Source organism: Trichomycterus rosablanca, chromosome 15 (genome assembly GCF_030014385.1).
Source record: "Trichomycterus rosablanca isolate fTriRos1 chromosome 15, fTriRos1.hap1, whole genome shotgun sequence".
In the NCBI taxonomy this organism is placed as follows: Eukaryota; Metazoa; Chordata; class Actinopteri; order Siluriformes; family Trichomycteridae; genus Trichomycterus; species Trichomycterus rosablanca.
Genome location: NC_086002.1, coordinates 29,718,793 through 29,744,015, shown reverse-complemented (window position 1 = coordinate 29,744,015; position 25,223 = coordinate 29,718,793). Strand labels below are relative to the sequence as shown.

The following is a 25,223-nucleotide window of genomic DNA, read 5'->3' as shown; positions in this document are numbered from 1 at the left end:
CAGCTGACTCCCCACCCGAACTGTGGCTCTGCAGTTCGGTGGGTATTAGTTTTCCGCCTGGGTATGAGAAGACTGCCTACCCCCACTAGATGAAGGACCCACTTGAGTAGAGGGCTGAAGACGAGGGGGGACCCATTCCCCATCACAATCCCGGGCAAAATGGCCAGGTCGCTGACACCGTCTACATATGATGGTACTATTACGAGACGAACGTGGGGGTTGTTGAGATCCATGCAACAGAGCAAGTTTTAGAGAGCTGGTCCAGTTGGCCTTGTTGCCTCCTCAAAATCTCCTTCAATTCAGATAGCTCCGACCCCTGCAAGGAACTACTCAATGACACACCAGACTCCCCCTGCACCCTATACTGGATACCATACAGAGATGGAACAGAGTGGCTACGACCCCTTACACTGCCTGGCATACCCTCCCGTTCCCATCGAATTGCTTCTGCTCGAGCTTCTAACATAGTTGAAGCTGGCTGACGACGTACATACTGCTTAAGCTCCCTACGCAATGAACTATCCACAACATGCTCAGTAAACTGATCACGTAACAAAACATCCGCATTCACCATTCCACCAGGGGCAACCTGCTTGATTTTCTCCATAAGCCCCATCAAGGCCAAAGAGAATTCTAATAAGGTCTCCCCTTCCTGTTGTTTTCTAGATAATGCTTCCTGTAACGCCACATAGGACCGTGAACACCCAGTTCTCTCAAAACTGCAATAATCTTGGCTGGATCATTCTTCTCTGAACTGGGCCGGTACTTGATCTCTTCCCTCGCCTCACCTTCTAAATGGTCAAACAGAAAGAAAGCTTGGTCAACAGTGGAGAGGTGGCGAGCCCTCATGCAGGCTTGCACCTCCTCCACCCACTCATTTATACCAATACCAGACCGTCCATTAAACATTGGACATTTTCTGTCTCTAGGCACAAAAACTAATCTCTCTGATACAGGGAGACTGGGCCCACTTGGGACAGATGTAGCTGACGGCAGAGCCGAAGGGCCCCCACTAGGCCCGGGTTGTGAACAAGCTACCTGTTCTTGCCTTAACCTGGCATTATCTGCCATCAATTGGGTGACAAGGTCCCTAAGTTCTTGCAACTCTTCCTCCATGATGACCTAAACAAGGGACATCCAATGGAGATCCACAACCAAAAAAAAAGAAAAAAAAGAAAAACCGGAGAGTGAAGCTAAAGATGGGCAATCACACTGACAAGGCTCACTGCTGTTTTGCTTCTAACACAACACACCTTAAGCACAGAACACATCCAAAAAAAAAATTACACTTTGCACCAATATTCACTAAACAAAACACAAAAAAAAAACAGAAGAGAGAAAGAAAAAAAAAAGAAAACCCAAACAATCAAGGAGTACAAGTCTCTACTCTTTAACAGTATATCCTGCCGACAATGCCAGATTGTGGCGAGACGGTAAGAGGGTAGGTCGACAACACCACCCCAGGTATTTATACCCAGGGAACAAACACCATTACTTAACCCAAATAGGGCACACATTCGTTATACAAGAAAAGAAGGACAGAGACTTGTCTCCAATTAAAACAATGGGTTTTAATTTATTCCATTACTCATTATAAAACAAATTACTAATTAATAAATAAACAACCAAACAAACAAAAAAACCGAAAAAGGCAAAGAAATAATTCACACAATCACTTAACCAGAATCAAGAATTAGAGAAAAATAAAATAGTAGTAGTACAAAAAAAATCGGATGTGACACTCAAGGACTTACCAGTCAGGAGGCCGACTCACTCACCTATAAGGAGACGCTAATCAAAAAAAGCAAAGCATAGCACAAGCCACACATACACGTGCTCCACATACACACACACACACACACACACACACACACACACACACACAAAAGACAACGACAAACAAATAACTAACACACACACCGTGAGAAACCCCACACTACACACCTATGCATCTCCAGCTAGATGGTGGTCTAACCCACCCCAGTAGGCCCTCTATCTAATTCACAATACCGATTACAAATAGAATAATCCAATAACCAATTATTATAGAATAACCAAACCACAAACAATACAATACCAATTATAACTTAAATCTACTACTACTAACACTCTCAGCAAAGCAGACAAACAACAATTAAAGCAAAACAAAACAATTAAGACAGCAAAGCAAGACAATAACAAAAACAAAACAATACGAAACAGAGAAACAAAACAATAAGAAAAACAAAACAATACCAAACAATAAAGAAAACAAAACAGCAGGAGCCAGTCGATTACTGTTACTCCGTTTATCCAAACGGAACACAGGAAACACGAAGATAATTCAGCTCACGCTAAAGAGAGAGAAAACCCGAATTCAATTAATCTATTTTAAAAAATCATGAATTCTTACTACTATTTAAAAATCAACCATACCTGGCAAACATCAGACCTCGTGTCGTAGCGTGAATAATGGCAAAACCCACCTAAAAGCAGTCAGTCGCAGGAAGCGCAGACGCCAGTCCTAAACCATAATGGTTACAAAAGTTAAATTATCTTAGTCTAGGCTTTCTTTAACAAAGCGATTTATCTATACATGACCAAACAACCCGTAACATACCTGAAGACAGTTCATTGGCTCACAATCCAGCCACCGGCACAAACAATCAGCCACAACTTCACGACCCGGAAAAACAGGAACCAAACCTCGAATGGAACCCCCTCGGCGGAAGTGATCACCCAGGTAGCGTACTAGATCCCCTCTATTTATAGCCACTAAACATACCAATCAGATTCTGATTGGACGGGTGGCAAAACGGGTGGGAGAAGAAAAGTAATATACCATAATACCACATTTACATAAACAACACCTGACATTTAATGAACCTAAACAATGTTAAGGTTTTAATTACTTATTTATTTATTTATAAGGCTGAACGACGGACGTCTATAAGAAGCAGCTTCTTTACAGCGTCTCTCGCTTACGGACACACCTCCCCTGAGAATACCCGATCTCGGAAGCTAAGCAGGTTCGGGCCTGGTTAGTACTTGGATGGGAGACCGCCTGGAAATACCAGGTGCTGGAGGCTTTTATCCACACACACCCACCTTCACTCCAAACCTCCAGTTACACACTGACCCAGCGGCTTTTTCTTCATCACAGCTACACAATGACACAAAGATCAGCTCAAACTTTCATTCTTACTACAGTAAAACACATTCAACTGACTTTTAAAGTGAAGTTCAACATGTTGTACAGACATCGTCTCCATCTAGTGGTGCTAGAAATAAATTACAGCTTGTTGCTTGGATACAGATTTTATAATATATAAAAATTAAAGAGTGTTTATGACTTTTCTGTCCCAAGAGTTTTTGTAACGTGTTGTAGACCTGCAATGGCGACTGTTTTTGGTATACAGGAAAGAAAAGGCCGAAAGCAGGTGATAAAGTGTTATTTGGCAACCCAGCACTGATGAAAACATGATGGGTTATTTTACCTTGTTGGGTTGTGCAGTTTAACCATTGTGCTGAGCTGTGAGGTTCTTTTTTTACCATGGGTCAACTATGTAACTTTACTGCAGCTTGTATTTAAATGAAAGGTTCACATTGCTGTGTTCAGGATTTCCTCTTTAGTGATATTTAATGTTAATAGATGTTCTGATCTAAAAGATGCTGCTGCCTTTGACCTTTAAAACTGAGTAATTTGTGAGGTCAGTAAAATAAGTGAAATGTTTATTTTGTACTTTGGTTTTTTATTATTTGTACAAACATTTGTTTTATGCAACTTTAAACCTGTAATAATAGATTAAATTTTTTTATGTGTCTTTATTTGCTTTAACTAAGCTACAGTTTTTAACAGGGACAAAAATGACAGTTTGTGTAGCAGGGCTGGACACGTAAGTAAGATGTTATACTTTTTATTAGCATGAAGTAAACATTAGCAAGTCATGTGATTCGTGTGTATCGTCATGTGAAAGAGCTGTGCGTGTCTCTGTGGCGCAATCGGTTAGCGCGTTCGGCTGTTAACCGAAAGGTTGGTGGTTCGAGCCCACCCAGGGACGAGTGCTTTTATTGCACAACCTGCCTGTTGATCAAACGGATATGAGACACAACAACAATGTGTAGTCCCACAGAATAGTGCAAATAAGTAACTGAAAACATCCAGTAAACAAGTCCTACAAGCACAAACATCCACCTGATAAGTCACCGGAGACCGGCTGTTTTGGTTTCTGTAAATGTTAAATGAAGACACTCGCCCAGCGTGGGGCTCGAACCCACGACCCTGAGATTAAGAGTCTCATGCTCTACCGACTGAGCTAGCCGGGCTTATGCAGCACGCCAGAACAGACAGCTCATCGGTCAGATCATCAGAGAGATGTAGGTTTAATTCACTAACATCACGACCAGATTAAGAACTAATTCACAGTTTACAAACAAACACAATTCAGAATAAGTAACAGAAACAGACACAGACTTACTGTCACTTTTAAACTACTACACAATTACTCAACCCGCTCCATTATGCTTTACACCTCAGTGTGTATTATCTGGAAACAGATGCTCTTCATATAGAAATATACTACATGATACTCGCAAACTACATGATTTAATGAGTGAAAACTTGATGTTTGGAGCCCCTCTGGTGTGCAGGCTGGTACTGTGTATCAGCACTACTTACTGTGTGCAGGTTGGTGACAACAAACTCAGTCAAGAACTTTAGATGGTGCACACATATAAGAACCCACAAAACCTCTTAGATGTGTATTAAGAAAGTCTGTTTCAGCTGTTGAATTGGGTCAGTGTAGAATTATGTACAAAGATCTAAAGAGAGAATAGCTGTAATGGCCAGTTAGCTCAGTTGGTTAGAGCGTGGTGCTAATAAGGTCGCGGGTTCGATCCCCGTACGGGCCACACCTACTTTTGGACTTAAACTAACAAACAAGTGATCCTTCTCTAACTAGCAGGTCCTATTAACCTGGACTTCAAACATTGTCTCTGACAGTGTGAGATTTTTTACTGCCCCTCTCATTCAGGTCAGAAACATGCCATTATCTCAATTAACCAAACTTAATGACCCTTCTGTAAATGGTTTAATGTGCACGCTGCTGCTACTGGCTTGTTTTTCTTTTCTTACCTTCAGGTTCATGTTATTTGAGATCTCTACATAGATTCTTCGTCATGTGCAGAAAGACGCAGTTCAGTTTGAGAAACGCATAGTGGGAGAGCGAGTGAGTCTGCGCGTTCAAATGAATCAAACGAGTCGATTCCTTAATCCGGTTCTTAAAAGTCAAACGACAGGAACAAACTCGAAAGAGTCGATTCACTAATTTGATTGTACTCAGCAACGAGCAGTTGGAAGCTAAGGGAGTCGATTCTTTTTGATGAAGTCAACATTTTATATGTTCACAAAGTTGAATCAGTTCATCTGGACACAAGTTTGTTGTAGAGATACGTTTCGTCACTCAATCCGAATGACTTCTTCAGTCTGAGCTGGTGTTGAATAACCCCAACCTTATATGCAGTTGATTTGCATAACGACTGATCACTGCCCAATGAATAACAATGGAACTGGTGATCAGGTCCATATGAAATTCACAATGACCATTAATTACAATGGTCATGTGTGTCTTTCACACATGATTGGGGTAAAGCTCCAATTACGGCGTTGTAAGATGGTGAGAGATGTACTCTCAGGCCCCCTCCCCGGTTCAGAGATGGTCGTTCCCTCTTCACATAGATGGCCTCTTTGTCTCCACGTTCAAACCAGCGTTCCTCCTTGTGAAGGATCTGCACATCTTCATCATTAAATGAGTGGCCACTGGCTTGCAGGTGGGTGTAAACCGCAGAGTCCTGGCCAGAAGAGGTCGATCTTCTATGTTGGGCCATCCGTTTCGCCAGTGGCTGTTTAGTTTCCCCGATGTACAGTTCCCGACAATCCTCCCGGCACCTAACAGCATACACTACGTTACTCTGTTTGTGTCGAGGAACCCGGTCCTTAGGGTGAACTAATTTCTAGCGTAGCGTGTTCTGGGGTTTGAAAGCAACTGAAACACGGTGTTTGGAGAATATCCGTCTTAATTGTTCCGATACTCCTGCCACATACGGAATCACCACTGGTTTGCGCTTAGCCTGCGGTTGTTCTTCTCCTCCCTTCGATCCACTGGAGCTGTGTTTGGGCGTTTTTCCCGCTTTTACGAATGCCCAGTTGGGATAACCACATTCACCCAGGGCCTTCTTGACATGAGATTTCTCTCTATCCTTGGCCGTAGTGTCTGTGGGGATGCTGTTCGCCCGGTGGTGCAGCGTCCTGATGACTCCTAGTTTGTGCTCCAAAGGATGATGGGAGTCAAACCTTAAGTACTGGTCCGTGTGCGTTGGTTTGCGGTAAACATTTACTTTCAACCGTCCCCCATCTTTACTAGCAATTTCACAGTCTAAGAAGGCTAAAATGTTGTCGCTTGCATCCTCCCTTGTGAACTTGATGTGTTTGTCCACCGAGTTGATGTGGTCCATGAAATGTGGTACTTCCTCTGATTTTATTTTAACCCAGGTGTCGTCCACATATCTGAACCAATGACTCGGTGGTGTCCCTGAGTAGGACCGTAGTGCCTTCTTTTCCACTTCCTCCATGTACAGGTTTGCAACAATAGGTGAGACAGGGGACCCCATAGCACACCCATGTTTCTGTTTGTAGAACTGTCCTCTGTACGAGAAGTAGGTGGACTGGAGACACAGTTCTAGGAGTGTGCACACCTGGTCCGTGGTAAGGGTGGTCCTCGTGCTCCGGGTGGGGTCGCCTTGTAGTTTCCTACGGACCACCTCCACTGCCTCAGCAACCGGAATGCACGTGAAGAGGGATGTAACATCATACGAGACCATTGTTTCCTCCGTCTCAATGATGACGCCCTTCACCTTGTCCACAAAGTCCATGGTGTTCTGAATGTGATGTTCCGTGCTACCTACCAACGGGTTGAGAATCGATGCTAGAAACTTAGAAATGTTATAAGTCACAGAGTTAATCATACAAACAATGGGTCGTAAAGGTACATCCTTTTTGTGTATCTTAGGTAACCCATACAGACTAGGAGTAGCCTCCCCCGGATATAATTTGTAGTACAAAGCCCTGTCAATAGCATTGTTCTGTTCTAAAACTTTCAGACAATCTATCACCTTTTTCTTGTAGCTACTACCTGGATCTCGTTTCAGCAGCTCATAAGTGTTAGTGTCACTAAGTAACAACATCACTTTCTCATGATAGTCTATCTGGTTTAATAGAACAGTACATCTACCCTTGTCAGCAGGAAGTATGATGATGTTATTGTCCTTACTAAGTGTAGTAAGTGTATACCTCTCATCTCTGCTGATGTTGGATGGCGGTGGCTTTGCATTACTCAGGCAAGCTGACACTTTCATCCGCAACTGTTCCGCTTCCAGGTCGGAGATGTTGTTGTTGCGGATTGCTGATTCTGTGGCTGTGATCAGTTCCACTAGTGGGACTTGCTTTGGTGTAACAGCGAAATTCAACCCCTTAGCCAAGATGTCTTTCTCCACTTGTGTGAGTTGTCTGTCCGACAAGTTCTTCACCCACTTGTCCACATCACCAGCGTGTGTTTGCCCTTCATTCCTCTTTCGGCCATCCATGGTCTGTTGGTGTTTCCGTCCTGCAGCAAGCAAGTCAAACTTTTTTCGCTGCCTGGTTTTTGACTTTTCATGTTGTCCTAGACGAGTCTTCTGCGTGAAGTTAATCACCTGTTGGAGAGTGGGCTCATCTAGACGTGATGTAAGTCTTTGTACAATCTGCTCCTCTCTAGTTTTTAAGACATCGATTGTGAAGTTAGTTTGTCTCATTCAATCCCGTTCATTCAATAGCTGGTTCTGTGCCTTCTGAATGATCTTGCTAGCTCGGTGACCTTTGACAGAAGATATGAGTTGCAGGCTCTTAGGTGTGATCCTGCTCTGTCTGCATCTGATGTTAAATCGCAGGTGGTTCCTGTAGTCAGCCATCTTACGTGCCGTTTTCTCATACTCTCGTACGAGTTTGAGGCAATCCTTGCCGAAGTGAGTCAGAATCTGTTGATGCATGCTCAATAAACCTCAGAAATCTCCTTTGTTCGTGCCATGATACACTACCACAAACATGTGTTGTGAGGAGCAGACTTTGATAAATCCCTGTTCTTTAAATAAAACAGGGTGCCCACTCACACCTGATTGTCATCCCATTGATTGAAAACACCTGAATTTCACCTTCAAATTAACTGCGAATCCTAGAGGTTCACATACTTTTGCCACTCACAAATATGTAATGTTGGATCATTTTCCTTAATAAATAAATAACCAAGTACAATATTTTTGTCTCATTTGTTTAACTGGGTTCTCTTTATCTACTTTTAGGACTTGTGTGAAAATCTGATAATGTTTTAGGTCATATTTATGCAAAAATATAGAAAATACTAACTTTCTACTAAATCACAAACTTTCAAGCACCACTGTAGTTTGGACTATCACTAGATTTATCACTTTATTAATGCTATAGGGAGGTTCAGTTATTACATCAGCTCAATATACAGTACATTAAAGCAAAGTATTATAGTATGCAAGTATTAAAATACAAAAGTATTACGTACAAAAGTATTGTACAACACTATGTATTTAAATACATAGAAAAGAAAGTAGTATATAAATTTTATTGTCCAACCAGAATAACAAGATGTAAACTAAATGAACATGGGTAGTATGTAAAGATCCTGTGACCACACTGGGTGACATAAATGAATTAAAGAAAGTAAAAATACTAAGACCTTATCTGTCTTGCAAAAAAAAAGAGAGCCACCACCACAGCAGAGGAATCACTGGACAAACCATCTACCTCTGTCACAAACATTTCCACAGCAGAAAATGGCAATGTTATTGTTGATTCACTGTCTCTTCTAGTTGATAGTGTGGTGTTGATTGAAAATACAGCTAATACAACACAAGATTTAAGTGCCATTTCAGTTGATGAAGAAATCCAGATTGGTTACGCTTTCTTGCAAGCTTTCTCCCTGCCTGCTGGGGAACTGTGTACTGTGGTTGTTTAACTTAAAAAAAGTTATTTAATGGTTTACCTTTTCACTGAATTGATTGTTTTCTGTTCACTTGCTTAATTGATATCACCTGGTCCCACCTATTCCCTTGATTTTGTCCTTTAACCTCATGCAAGAGCTCTTTGTTCTGTTTAGCAGCATGATATATGTGGACGTGTGATGATTCCACCTTCCCAAGATTTCTGAATACAAAAGGATTGGTGAGTTTGGAATTATGTTTATACTGGGTTGAAATTAAGCATTTAATGTAGTACTACAACTAGTAGTTTAAAATTAATTCTTTATTAAATCACGCGTTGCTGTTAGCAGAAAGTTCACCAGAAAGTAATCGATAAATCGAGTTTTGGGTGACAAATGATCAATTAGCCAAGTTCTCAAGTCTAACAAAGTTTATTTAGAAAAGGTTCGGTTCTCCTCAGGCCTCACCAGCTAGTATCTGTACTTCTGCTTTCAGAGAACAATCAATGCAAGTCAGAGAGATACAGACCCTGAGCGCAGGGTTCAACGTGCTTTTATAATTTTGCCCACACCTTCTTAGTTCTTTGTTCCCATGGTCTGTTCAAACCAGTCCTAATTAATTCTTTCAGATGTTGCTTTCTCAGCGCCATTGACCTTGTCCGAGGCACTGAACCGGACTTATCGGTGTAAGGTATTTAGGGAGTTCTTCTATGGAACTGTGTGCTACCAATTATCTATTCACTCCCTTCCTGTAGCCGACCTTGCACCAACTTAATTGGAACTCACTGTTTTACTTTGCTACATCCTTTATTTTGCTAACAGGTGGGGTGTCCAATTCTAATTTTTCCTAACAAAAGTGATCTCGAGGCGACGTGTGTTTTGCATGTTTTAATGTATTTGCTATAATTTTCACCTTTCATAACTTTGTAATTATAGACTAGTTTATACACTGGACAATCATTGTCTGTTTACTTATCTTAATATATGTCTCTTCATTGTTACTTATCTGGACACCACTGCACTTTAACTGTATTATATGTAAATAATCTCTATCTTCTGGTTAGATGCTACTGCATCTCGTTGGCTCTGTACTAGTACTCTGCACAATGACAAAGTTGAATCTAATCTAATAATTGCAGTCTTTTTTGCATTAATTTATGCATTCATTATTTTAGAGTTTAAGATTTAGTTTGTTTATTCTCTGTTTTTAAGTTGATCTGATTTAAGGGAAAATATGACCAATAGAAAGACATTTCAAAACTCAACACCTCTCATTTGATGAATTTTTCATTATTTGATTGTGACTTTGTCTTCAGTCTATGAACAACAAATGGCCTCCCTGTTGTTGCTTTTGCATCTTCACATGCCACCACCAGAAAAAAATAAATGTTTTTTTGAAAATTATTTGGTGTATTGGAATTAATTCTTCTAATTATTAGAAGAATAATTTAGGGAGTTAAATGAACACTACTGAAATAGTAAAATATAACTCAGAGCAGTGTTATATTAAAAAAAGGACTCAACAGTGGCTGCGTAGCAAAGTCTGGATTTGAACTGCCAATCTTCCGGTTGATAACCGGAAGCTCTACCCACTAGGCTACCACTGCCTAAGTTTGTCAAAATTTTGTACTCCCTTAGTGTTCAACTCTGTTGTATGAGTTAAAACAGGAACTCTGACATGGTGTTAAACATTTAACTAATTTGAAAGTGTTTATTTCACTCTTAAGAGTGTGGAGCTATATAAACCCTGAAAAAGTGTTAAAATCAACTATGTGGGAGTTAATTCAACACTGGACTTTTTGCTGTGTACAGTGTCACTTCCAGCAACACAGAATTCATATATTCAGGACTCGGCACAGAAGGACCTTTCATTGCATTAACAACAGTCTGCGTTTGACTGGCAGTTAGTGCCTACTCTGTGTGGTTGCTGTTGTTCCTAATCTGCACCCTGGGCTGAAAGGGGTAACACCTCACATGCCCATCACCTTCTTCAAACCTTCTTCACTTAACTGAGCCTTTTGTTAATGAGTGTTCCAGTCTAAGATTCTTACCAAGAAGCCACATACCAAGAAGGAAAATATGCTTTCTCATACTTTTCACCTCTGTGATGGCACACTGAATTGGAGTCATAAACAATTTGCTTGATTTAAACTAAGGAACACGATCTATGTTAAAAATCAAAGTGAAATCTTGTGGTGTTATCTATTCATTGCTCGAGTGTTCTAAATAAAAATCTGAATTTGTGACATTAGTTGCAACATGTCTTGCCTTTTCTTCATCTCTGATAAACATGACAGAAGGGTTTTCCAAATAATTCTGCAGTTGGTGTTACAAGGGTGTGTATATGCAGAAGTTTCCTTTGTCTAGGCACTCCTATACACATCCTAGTGTTTTCTGGAATTCTGGCATTGCAAGACATGCAACATAAAACATATTTATACTGTGATATTAGACCCTGCTGTTTCCTCTTTCTCAAACAGCAATTTTGTTGATGGAAGAGTTCCTGGTATCAAAAGGTCAATTAGTGTAAAAGATATAGATGAAGTCAATATAAAGATATCTCACAGAATTTGGTAGTAAAGCACTTTCCTACTGAATGCTGTGGTGCAGCATGAACAAATTACAGTTTATAAATTCAAATACAGCTTGCAGTAACTTTAGTGTTTTCTATGAAATTTTTTATTATGTGTTTCTTTCATTATCAGAAAAACTGTCCAATGCAGGGCAAGGTAGTTCCACTTCAAAACAGATAATGAAGTTAAAAAAATGCAGAAAGTTAAGTCCTCCCAGCAGTTGGCCGGTATAATCCAAGAGAAGCAAACTCGTCAGAAAGTAGGTTTGCCGTCAACCAATAAAAATGTATTAACACAAGTTCAACTTGCAGGTTAAATTTCTCATTGAGTTTCCAGATAATATTACTATTACTATTAATATTACTATTAAAAAATGAATGTAGAAAAGTTTGTGAATATACTGACAGATTACAGTTTTTTTATTCTGATACCATAATTTTTCATTTTCACTTTCACTTAATTTTAATGTTGCCTTCAACTGCTCCTCCAAATCTCCCTCTTTCTGAGTTTAACGTCACAAGTACAATTAGAATCCACACTGGAGGGGATTTTAGTTTTTTAACAGTTATTCATAATGAATCAGACAGTAATCCAAATTATATTTTTGTTCTGTGTAAATGATCAAATTAAACAGCCCTTATGTGTTACTATTGAAGAACAGAAATACAATAATATTACGTTTAAAAACAATTTGTCTACATGTGAACGCTGCACTTAAGCTAGCAGCTGCCGTTTTATTACCACAGCCCAAACTCTCATTCCGCTTTGAGTTCTGTCAAAAAAATACCTGCAGTCTTCTGCAAAAGTTTGTGCACCTCTGGTCAAATTTTATGGTTGATTATGTGAAGTTACAACAATAATAATAACATATTGGGGGAAACACACCTAAATGTGCCATGACATTTTCGATAGATAGAAAGCAGAATTAATGGTTCTATTAAAAATAATTAAGTCGTTTTGAGGGTCGTTTAGACATTATTTTGGCAAATGAGAGACAAGCCTTTGTGTTCTTTTTAGTTAGCAGTAGTTTGCTCCTTGTCCAGTGTCTTTATTTTTGTGGAATCATGTACATTAACCTTAATTAAGACCTGAAGTTCTTCCACAGATGTTTTTTTGGGTTCTTTTGTGACCTTTTGGAAGAGTAATCAATGTGTTCTTTAAGAAGTTTTTAGTAAACCGGCCACTCTTAGGAGGGTTCACTATTGTTCAAGGTTTTTTTTTTTTCATTTGTGGATACAGAATCTTACTGTGGTTTGCTGGAGGCCCAGAGATTTAAGTGGTAGATTTAAGTGATGTTTAGATTTAAAATATCTGGCAGTAATCATGCCTGAGTGTGGCTAGTCATTTTAACCCGGTAGTCAATAAAATTTGGATAACTGGTTGATTTAGTAGCTAAGGGTGCAGTTACTTTTTCTCATAGGGCCACACACATAATTTCTTTTTCAATAAATGAAACCATTGTTTAAATACATTTTGTGTTTATTTGGTGTTTAATATAAAATTTGTTTTATGGTGTGATATATACAGTACAAGTGCGACATGCAAAAATAAAAAAATGAGGTAAATAAATTTTCAGTGCACTGCATTACTACAGGAAGATAAAAGTAATTAAGAATATAAAGTAAAATACAGTAACTCCAGTCATTAAAGGTAACTTGAAATATCACTCATAATGTATTAGTGTTATTATTATTAGTTATTAACAGAACTGTTACACTTACTGTCCCTTTTATCAAATATTTACATTATCATCATCTTCTATATTTAACATAATTGTTGGTTTAATCAGTTGGTTATAATGTACAGTAAATAAAAGTGATTCATAATTTTATATAAAAAATATTTTGTTTGGGTGAGAATCAAACAGAAGAGACTTTCTTCAGACAGTCCTCTAACCTTGAGACATCACTAACATCTGTAATTTCCCAGCGGAGATCCTTGGAGATCATTTGGCCACTCCAGTAATCTCCCTCATGTTCTCCTCCAGGCACCATCTTTAGCAGTTTTAAATTTCTTTAAACTTCTTTAGATAGTGAACATCTACTACTAACATGCTAATGCATCAAGCTAATGTAGGGCTTTCTAAAGCAGTCTTCATGTACCCCTACCCTGTTTGGCAGCTCCTAACTTACATGTACCAGGTGCTCAGTGTTCAATCTACCAGATCATGGTGTTTATCTTCACTGCTCTTTATCTCATAATTCAATGTGTATTAGAATCAGAAGCTGTAGAAGAGATCAGACATGATCAGATGTTTCAGTCACTTATCAGACTCAACACAACCATAACCAGTATAAACACCATCACACACACACACACACACACCAAAAGGCTCAGTTACACTACTGGTGTAGTTCTGATTCTACAATACTATTGCATGTGTAGGCAGTGTGTGTGTGTGTGTGTGTATATGAAGGTGTTTCAGTATGTGTGGGCCTAAGTGTGTGCATATAGGTGTGTCTGTGTATAAAGCAAGTTACCTTAGTTCCTTTAGGTTACATTTCGGATCCACCTGTAGATCCTTGAGCAGTTTTACTCCTGATTCTCTTGGATTATTGCCGCTCAGATACAGTTCTCTTAGACGTGATGATGGATTTAATTTCAGAGCTGAAGCCAGAGCAGTAAAACCTTCATCTGTAATACTGCAGCTTCTCAAACTGCAGAAGAAAATCATTTAATAAAAATTATCATCTTCTCCCACCTCCTCCTCCATCTCCATTCAGATCCACAATCAGACAACATCACTGAGAAATCTTCAACATGTAAAACTATTCTATTATATTAATGATGAAGTGTTTTATCTTGTGTGGGAAAAATGAGTAAAATATCAAACTCATACACACATCAATAACAGTTTCTGTATGAATGATCTTCTGTATCTACCATGTGAAAGTGAAGATCTTACTCCAGTATCTCCAGTTTACAGTGTGGATTCTCCAGTCCAGCAGAGAGCAGCTTCACTACTGACTCATTTATTTTATTGTTACCCAGGTTCAGATGTTTCAGACTGGAGGAGTATAAACTGAGAACTGAGGAACTGAAATGAAAGTGTGTGTGTGTGTGTGTGTGTGAGTGTGTGTGTGTGTGTGTCACCCTAAGACGATTTCCTTGTTTACACTGATTGTTTCCCAGGATGAAGTGATTAGTGTAAATGAATGAATGTGTATAAAACTTTGTAAAAGTGAAGATCTTACTCCAGTATCTCCAGTTTACAGTGTGGATTCTCCAGTCCAGCAGAGACCAGCTTCACTCCTGACTCCTTTATTTTATTGTTACCCAGGTTCAGATGTTTCAGACTGGAGGAGTATAAACTGAGAACTGAGGAACTGAAATGAAAGTGTGTGTGTGAGTGTGTGTGTGTCACCCTAAGACGATTTCCTTGTTTACACTGATTGTTTCCCAGGATGAAGTGATTAGTGTAAATGAATGAATGTGTATAAAACTTTGTAAAAGTAAAGATCTTACTCCAGTATCTCCAGTTTACAGTGTGGATTCTCCAGTCCAGCAGAGAGCAACTTCACTCCTGAATCCTTCAGTTTATTGTTACTCAGGTTCAGATGTTTCAGACTGGAGGAGTTTAAACTGAGAACTGAGGACAGAACTTCACAACTTTCCTCTGTTAGATTACAACCCCACAACCTGGAGATAAATAATCAGATGAATCAGATGAAAGTGAATGCAGTTGAATTGATTATTTGGAATCAGTAATCATTTCAACATTGTCTCAAAAAGTGTGTGTAAGATTTGTTTACACTGATTGTTTCCCAGGATTAAGTGATTAGTGTAAATAAATAAATGTGTAAAAACTTAGTGAAAGTGAAGATCTTACTCCAGTTTCTCCAGTTTACAGTGTGGATTCTCCAGTCCAGCAGAGAGCAGCTTCACTCCTGAATCCTTCAGTGTATTGTAACTAAGGATCAGATGTTTCAGACTGGAGGAGTTTAAACTGAGAACTGAGGACAAAACTTCACAACTTTTCTCTGTTAGATGACAATTCCACAACCTGGAGGGAAATAATCAGATCAGACTGCATTGCAGATAAATGTGAAAACAGTTGAATTAATGAATGAACCAATAGCAGAACAGCTCTACTGTGCTGATTTACAAAGGGGCAATGCTTCACATTTCTACACAGTCCAAAATAGTGGAAGCGCTAATTATAGCCATGTAGCTACTGAAAATTAATACAATGTTACTCACAGATTATAAATGACAACTTGATTTCTGTCTCTATCCTAAAACATAAATGAAAATGTGTGTGTGTGTGTGTCACCAATGTCAATGTCACCAGTGTTTCTACTTTTTTTTTTTTTTTTACTTCCTACAGCACGACTGGGAACTAATAATTTTCAGGAAGCTCTACGTAGAAACTGCTGTCACTAACATTCAGGGTTAGAGGTACAAATACTTCTGCTCCTGCTTTCAGGTGAAATTCTACATTCTGTATAAAACTAGTGCACGAGTCTAAACATGTAATTTACACGTCATGTTTATGTAAACTGAGCTCTGTTTATTCCACGTCTGATTCATGATACTGTCAAAATGATCTGATTATTGTGTTTTCATCAGAGTAAAATTAATTCTCCTGAAAACATGATTACACATCAGTCAGATCAATTCCCACCATGCTAACATCCTCAGATCTCATCAAAAGTAAACTAGTGTACTTTACCACTGTACCACCTGAGCGCCCTGTTCATGCTAACATGAGTGTTTTTATTTAAAAATATTGTCTATTATTAATGCATTTCTCTCTTTATTACTGAACTTCACCATTTAGTCCTGATATTTTTGAAGTTTTGTGGTTTATAATTTCCACAATTTAATACCAGATTTCAGTGTAATTAGCAGAGTGCAAGTTAGTAGGAGGTGCAAAAACAGTTAACATTATTATTTACATTATTATTTACATTACTAAATTAGATGTAAATTTCAGACATGTTGAGATCAGACAGCAACAGTGTAGGTTTATATATTAAATATTAGTGTTTGTGTGATGAAATCATGAATAAAACACATCAATAAATGACTCACTGAGCTGTTCTAGATTCTTTTACCAAAGGCAGCATCTTCAAAAGACCTTCATGTGATGGATAATATTTATTTAAATTAAACACATCCAGCTTCTGATCTGAGTTCAGCAACACAAACACCAGAGCCGACCACTCAGCAGGGGAGAGATGGTGTCTGTTGTGATAAACAGAACCTATGTTAAGGTATTTTTGGACTTCCTGCACTAGAGAATCATCGTTCAGTTCATTCAGACAGTGGAACAGATTGATAGATTTCTCTGGAGAGGGATTCTCACTGATCTTCTCCTTGATGTACCTGACTGTTTCCTCTTTGTTGTAAGAGTTGCTTCTTATTTGTGGCAGTAGGCCTCGTAAAAGAGTCTGACTGGACTTTAGTGAGAGACCCAGAAGGAAGCGAAGGAAAAGATCCAGGTGTCCATTCTTACTCTGTAAGACCTTGTCCACTGCACTCTTCAGAAAGTCATACATGTTTGTATAGTTTTTAACGATGTTAAAGAATCCAGTGTTTTGCATCACCAGCACATTTCTGTTTTTGTTGATGAAGGTGAGAAATACATATAAAGCAGCCAGAAACTCCTGAACACTCAGGTGCACAAAGCTGAAGATCTGACCCAGGTGCAGCCCAGACTCTTTTTTGAATATTTGGGTGCAGACTCCTGAGTACACTGACACTTCTCTAACGTCAATGCCACACTCTGTCAGGTCTTCTTCATAGAAGATCAGGTTTCCCTTCTCCAGCTGTTGAAAGGCCAGTTTTCCCAGTGCCAGTATTGTCTTTCTGGTCGGATGTGGATCAGGCTCAGATTTCCCATGATACTTTTGTTCCTTGTGTTTTATCTGAAAGATCAGAAAGTAAGTGAACATTTGAGTCAGAGTTTTGGGGATCTCCCCTCGGCTTCATTCAGAATTCTCTCTAGAACAGAGGCTGAAATCCAGCAGAAAACTGGAATGTGACACATGATGTAGAGGCTTCTTGATGACTTCATGTGAGTGATGATTTTACTAGCCAGGTTCTCATCACTGATCCTCTTCCTGAAGTACTCCTCTTTCTGTGGGTCACTGAACCCTCGTACTTCTGTTACCTGGTCTACACACTCAGGAGGGATCTGATTGGTTGCTCCTGGTCGAGTGGTGATCCAGAGGTGAGCAGAGGGAAGCACGTTCCCCTTAATGAGGTTTGTCAGCAGCACATCCATTTTTACTGACTTTGTTATGTTACACAATCGCTCATTATTTTGAAAATCTAGAGGAAGTCGACACTCATCAAGACCATCAAAGATTAACAAAACTTTATAAGCATCACAGTCTAATGATGTCAGACCTTTTACTTCTGGGAAAAACTGATAAAGAAGTTCCATCAGACTGAGATTTTCCTGCTTCATCAAGTTTAGCTCTCTAAAAGGAAGTGGAAATATGAAGATGACGTCCTGATTTGCTTTTCCTTCAGCCCAGTCCAGAATGAACTTCTGCACTGAGACTGTTTTTCCAATTCCAGCGATTCCTTTAGTCAGCACAGTTCTGATGGACGTGTCTTTAAAGAGGTCGTTGCATTTGATGGGAATCTCCTGTGCTGCTGGTCTCCTGGATGCTGCTTCAATCTGTCTGACCTCATGTTCATTATTGACATCTCCACTCCAACCCTCTGTGATGTAGAGCTCTGTGTAGATCTCATTCAGAAGTTCTGAGCTTCCATGCTGGGAGATTCCTTCATTAATTCTTTTACAGTTCTCTCTCAGATTGGATTTGAGTTCTTTCTGATATACAGGGACTTGTAGTTCTAATAAACAGAAATTATGAATCAATTATTCATGTATCAATATTTTCCAGCATGATCAAGGAACACAGTATATAATTTAATTAATTTAAATAAATAATAGATTCACTTCTAAAGTATTTTCTATTTTTTAAAAATAATATTAAATATAGGATTTTCTATTTTAAATTATAATGGATTTGTAGAGATGTAGTGACCAATGTCAGAATTCTCATCTAATATCAAGCACCTGGTGCTCATAAAATGTTACATAATAGAATCAAATGACCAATCAAAAGCCCAGATGACACTAGACCCAAGATAAATATGGAAGAATTTTAATATAATGTTAAAGAAATTATTGATTTAAGTATTTAGGTCTCTTACTCCTCTGCAGGGTGTTAGCGAGGTCTGTCTGGTTCATGACCTTTAGAACATTCAGTGTGATCTTTAGCGCCCCCTCTCTGAAACTACTCAGATCATCCACATCCTTCACCTCCTGCTCAGAGCATGCTGGATAATCTTCATTCAGGAGCTTTTTGAACTTGTTTAGCTCATTCTTTAACATGTTGATGACTTTGAGCTCCAGTTCCTGTTGAGGAATTTAGGAACAGATCATCACAAGTAGCACCATGAGGTAATAAAGAAAGATGAGTGATGTCACCATATAAGGAATGATGTAGTTCTAACATTATACTGAAACTTGATATTGTGATACATTAGCTAGTATAATAACCAGTGTGTGCCACATTAATCATTTACTGAATTTAAACTTGTATTTTTGTCACGTTTTCAGCCCCTCTGTGCTCTGGAGCTCCTGTGTGCCACGCCCTTCTCTCCATGTGCACACTCAGTCTCCTGCCACGCCCTTCTCGCCCCAGTCTCCAGCCAGCCTCCCTCTCCTGATTGGTTAGCTGCCTGCATTTAGGAGAGGATCAGGGAAATGCTGGTTGGAGACTATTTTGTGTAACTCTGTTCGCGTTTGGTAACTCTGGTCCGTCTCCTCCGGTTTGTTTGTTCTGTTTATGTCTTGTTTGTCTAATGTTCTTGTCTGTTTAGCCCTTTGTTCGTTAGCTCTCTGTTTAGCCTTAGCCCTTTGTTTCTTAGCTCTGTGTGTTTGCCTTTGTTCTTTAGTTTTAGACCTGTTTAGTTTTTGTAGTCCAGTTTAGTTTGTGTTGTCCTGTCTAGTTCCTGTTTAGCTTAGTCTTTGTATGTTTAGATTAGTTAGCATTTAGCTTAGTTCCTTTGTGTTTAGTTTAGCTTACTAGCATTTAGCCAGTTTGGTCTTTGTATTTTGTTTAGCGTTGTTTCGGTCTTGTATTTCCCCTGTCTTGTCTTTAATTATCAATAAAAATATTTTGGTTATTATACATCTCTGCATTTGTGTCCGCCCTCCTGTCGGTCTAGCCCCCATAACCGTTACAATTTTACCTCTGCCTAAACCAGTCCTAATAATGAAAATGTGGAAGGTTGTATGTTTAATACCCCTAATGAGTCCCAATAACTAAAAAAATTAAAAAAACATTCAGGTCAGTAAAAAGCAGAACAACATCTAGAATCTAAAATCAACATATGATCCTTCATAGTATTCATTTACCATCAGCAAACTAGATTAGCATTATTATTATTACACACACATACATACAAACCTTAAATATGGATTCCAGCTGATCTTTGTAAGTAACATTTAATGTCTTATTTTGTGGTCTGTAAAAAGACAAATAAGACAGTATTGAGCACTAGCAGGTTCTATCATCCTGTTACTGAAACATTTCCTAGATGATTATTAATTTTATGAATAAATTACTTAGTGCACTGAGTTTAATGAGATTAATAAATTTGATTAGGTGGAACTGTAAGTAAAAACACTGCACTATAACATAAGATTATACTGACCTCAGATCAGTAGAATCGCCTCCATCTTTAAATGTAAGTGGCTGTCTCATTGACTGGTCGCTCTTCATGGAGACACAGCTGGGTTCAGGTGAATCTGGTCTCATACCCTTCATCACACTTGGATACAAGTAAAACCAAAAATAAAAGAACTAAAATGAATGTGTAGAGGTTGAAATTTGAAATGTAAAACTTGCACCCTAATTCAAGCTGGAAACTGTATAGAAGATTTAATCAGTTTCATTCTGAAGTGTTCACAGTAATGTAAACTTGTTAAAAAATACCACAGTTTTACAGGATAAACCCACCATGTAAAGCACTTCTGTTTCTGATTTATTGCAGAAAAGCTTTAAGTGCAGTGCTGTACAATATAAAGTCTCTTTAAGCAAGTTTAATCCAGAGATAAACAAATTGAATCTAGCAGCTGTAATTGTTCATGTTTCATATTTAAGCAGGTTGTAATACATTTACATTTTCAGCATTTAAGTTTCTAGTTTCAAGTTTCAAGTTTATTTGTCATTTGTACAAATGTTAGCAGCAGTTGTACATTGAAATGTATGTTGGGAGGCTCGGGAACTCTACAAGTGTGCTATAAATAAAGTACAAATAAGTCTTTAAAGTATATAAAAAGTAAACAAGTGTGCTATAATATAAAGTACAAATAAGTCTTTTAAAGTATATAAAAAGTAAACAAATTTAGCAGACGCTTTAATCCAAAGCGACTTACACAATGAGCAATTTAGGGTTAAGGGCCTTGCTAAAGGACCCAACAGTGGCAACTTGGTGGTGGCGGGGCTTGAACCGGCAACCTTCTGTTTACTAGTCCAGTACCTTAACCACTGCGCTATCACTGGCCCCTGCTATCACTGGCCCCTGCTATCACTGTAATACAGAAACTGATCATCTTAATGATTCTGAGATTAATCGTAATCTTAAAGTTAATACATGTATGAGTTATAAATGTCTGCAACCTCAGCAGTTCACAATGCTTTTTTGTTTAACACCAGTATGATAATTCAACCACAGCGGATCTGAATTAACATTCTTAAATAAATCAGCAATCAATATTATTATTGCAGTGTTATTATTTTTCTCATTTGGACTTGGTCTTGAATTTGACCAGTGTAGACTCTATAAACTAAAGCTATTAATAGTCTTGGACTTAACCAAAGAGGTCCTGACAGTCCTACACAGTTTGGATTGTCAAACATCTATTTTACCTCAGATCAGTAGAAGAATCTCTAAATTGGTTTGGATGCTCCACTAACTAGTCACTCTTTATGAATAAATAAAAAAAATAAGTATTTTTCTAAACGTTACTTAGTTCTGATGAGGAATCATCAGTCCATACTGAAACCCTAATGCACTAACACACCATGAGATTATACTGACCTCAGTAGATTAGTAGAACATTCTCCATCTTTAAAGTCAAGTGGATGTCCCATTGACTGGTCGCTCTTCATGGAGACACAGCTGGGTTCAGGTGAATCTGGTCTCGCATCCTCCATCACCCTGGAGTAGGGGTAAAACCAATAAATAAATAAACTATATAAAATACAAGTAAAGTTTCAGTTCATAAACACCTCCAGGCACATGAAAAAGTAATCAGACAGCTAGCTTAACTAGCAGTTGGTTTAGTTAATCTAAACTCACATCTTGCTGTGTTTATGTAATTACAGAAAAGAGGAGGTGAAATTACTAGAGTAGAGATCAGCCATGTCCCTTTAGATTCAGTTACACTGGACAAACTATCCAAAGAAATTTAACCCAAGGGAAATGGGACTTGATCACATTCAAATAATGCTGTAGACATAGCAAGCCAGGGACTACACATAACTCTAACCATAACTACAGTACACAAATTGCGAGCTTTCTCGGGTCTATACAAGTACTCTAGACCCTGTGTAGAATCCTATGCTGCTTTTTCACAACCACTGTCTGATCTGTTTAAAGGGATACCTGGACAACACCCTGTTGTACACACAACTGCTTTTGTGAAGCTAAAATTAGCCTTTTATCTGCACCAGCTCTTGGCCTTTATGATCCAAACAAGCCTTAGGAGCATGGTGGTATGAAATGCCCAATAGCTTACTATTTAGATAAATTATATGCCTTGGCATGCACAGTGGGTCAGTGTTTAAGAGCGATACAGACTACCTATCTTCCACTATTAGCACTTGCACAGTCAATAGTCAAAAGTTCTCATTCTGTGTCAGCACTGCTCAATAATGGTCATGTGTTGTCAGTGACAGTCTCTGTGTTAGGTAAAATGTCAAGGTGTCCATTAACTTTTGGTAACTAGTTAACCACAAAACCTGTTTCTCCCTGTGTATGTAAAACAACCCCAACACCTCTAATCATTATCTTGGTTCTGCTTGTACATAGTTCTCTTTGGTTCCTGCAAGTAAGCCTGAACAGAGACTCACATTCTAAAGACGTATGTGGTCATGGTCTAAATGAGCTGTATTTTCAGGCAGTTCCCTTTACAAAACACATCAGATAATAAAAAAGCAATACTTAAAACTTCTCCATTAAGTACAGATGTATAACATTCACATATTATATTTTATATTCAGATACTCACCATGACTTTCTCGAAAACTTCTTTCAAATTCCACCTTCACTTTACCGGACCGGTTTTTCAAGCTGCCTTCAACTGCTCCTCCTTCAACTGATCTCTTGCTTTCTGAGTACAATAGTCGTGAGTACAATCTGAATCTACACTAGAGAGGATTTTAGTTTATAAACTGTTGAAAACACAGAATCAGACAATAATCAAAATTATATTTTTGTGTGTGTAAATAAGATTAAACAGCCTTCATGTGTTACTACTGAAGAACAAATTTGAACAACAATTTGTCTACATGTGAATGCTGCACTCAAACTAGCAGCCGCAGTTTTATTACCACAGTCTTATTACCACAGTCCAAACTCTCATTCCGAAAATATCTGTGATCCTGAAATACAGTCTTCTGTAAAATTTTCTGCACCTCTGGTCACATTTTATGTCTGATCAAGTGAAAATAAGTTACAATAACACCATCTACAGGAGACTCATTTAATGATGCCATTTCCTGCACACTTTTACTCACTTTTTCTGATTATTTACTAAACTGAACATATTAGAGGAACGGTAGCAATTACCACATTTTGTACCTTTTTTATTTCAGCAAAATCTTAAGTTGTTGTAATTATAAAACAGTAATTGTGTGTTAAATACGTGCAGTAAATATGGGCATAAAAAGAAACATTAAATCTATGTAAAATATATAATTTACATAATCGATATCAGAAGCATCAGACCTTTATTAATTAAAACTGCAGTAATTGATATGAATACTGTGTTGGTTATGCAGACATCATACTTTATTACAACCATATTTTACTCTGTCCGTACTTGACAACAACAGTACAACTGAGTACCCCCATCTTAGGGTTATGGTGTTGAAACCATGATGTACAAGGGAAGGGACGAGTTTTACAAACGGTATGAAACTGTGAACGATAAGGTATTTAATTATGTAAAGGAGATTGAACTCTTCTGTGATAATGCCCTAGTGAAAACAAATGTACTTAATTTAAATATGTTAAAATATGTCAAAAATTATCAAAAAGTATACTTTTAATAAATGCATCACCATGAGGTATACTTTTAGTTCAAATTAGGTTTCATTTAATTAAATAAACTTCTTAAATATTTTAGATGTTTGGTATATTTTTGAAAGTATATATAACAACTGCAGTAGTATTTCACTTAAAGCACACTTAATATATTATACAAAGGTTTTACTTAAGTGTATTTTTTTTAGAAAGTTACTTATTGGTACAATAATAAAACGTTTTTACAATAGTTGATATAATAATAAGAATAATATAATAAATATAAGAATAATAATTGTAATTATATTTCAGTGTTATTTAATTCTAATATGGAAACTAATCATATTTAAGAACATATTCAGGTACTTTTTAAATACTATGTTATGTATTTTTACTTTTTATAGAATTAATGGATTTCACATGATGCTGTAATTATACTTGCAAAGAACACTACATAAATATTCATTCAGTGTACTTACAGAGTTTAAATAGTAACGTGTATGAACTGCATTAGATAAATACTTTTAAAAATATAACTAATAACTAATTATGTATTATGTCTCCTTGTATTTCACCTAATGAGCTCTGGGTTAAACTTTAGCTCCCCATGACCTGAATTATGATAAGAAGCTGATGAATAAACGAATTAAAATATACATAGCAATGGACTAGAGCTCACAATAATGCTAAACAGTTTAGTTAACATACAGTCATCACAGATCAAACTGTAGGCTAGTGGACGTTATAGCCTAGTGGTTAAGGTACTGGACTAATAATCAGAAGATTGCTGGCTCAAGCCCCACCACTGCCAGGTTGCTCCTGTAAGCAAGGCCCTTAACTCTTAATTGCTTACACTGTATATTGTCACAGTACTGTAAGTCACTTTTAAAAAAACGTTTACTAAATGTCGAAAATGTAATTGACTTTATTAAAGCAGATTTGAAAAACGTTTACTTTAAAGTCATAAGAAAAGGAATTTTAAGCTCTTATTGCAGGTATTAATTCACATGTGATTACTGCACTTAGGTGATACAGCAGTAAAACACACCAACACACAAGAACTGACATGTCAAAGTTGTGCTTTCAAATCTCAGGTCTGTTAAACGGCTCATAACCACCTCAAAACTAATGTAACTGCGACCCCTGCTGGTTGCTACACATTTACATTTTCAGCATTTAGCAGACGCTTTTATCCAAAGCGACTTACACAGTGAGCGGAACACAATGAGCAATTTAGGGTTAAGGGCCTTGCTCAGGGACCCAACAGTGGCAACTTGGTGGTGGCGGGGCTTGAACCGGCAACCTTCTGTTTACTAGTCCAGTACCTTAACCACTGAGCTATCACTTTACA

General features: G+C 38.1%; 2 non-coding genes and 2 pseudogenes across 2 annotated transcripts; 1 reads left to right on the top strand and 3 right to left on the bottom strand.

The window, feature by feature from the left end:
- Positions 1-633: 633 nt before the first annotated feature.
- On the bottom strand, positions 634-8,061 carry LOC134328481 (uncharacterized; annotated as a pseudogene).
- Positions 3,967-4,040, top strand: trnan-guu (transfer RNA asparagine (anticodon GUU)). Its single transcript has one exon. It is a non-coding gene; the product is annotated as a tRNA-Asn (tRNA).
- Positions 4,233-4,305, bottom strand: trnak-cuu (transfer RNA lysine (anticodon CUU)). The gene has a single exon. It is a non-coding gene; the product is annotated as a tRNA-Lys (tRNA).
- A 6,734-nt stretch (positions 8,062-14,795) lies between the features above and the next one.
- LOC134328480 (NACHT, LRR and PYD domains-containing protein 9-like) lies at positions 14,796-21,780 on the bottom strand (annotated as a pseudogene).
- Between the last annotated feature and the right edge of the window lie 3,443 nt (positions 21,781-25,223).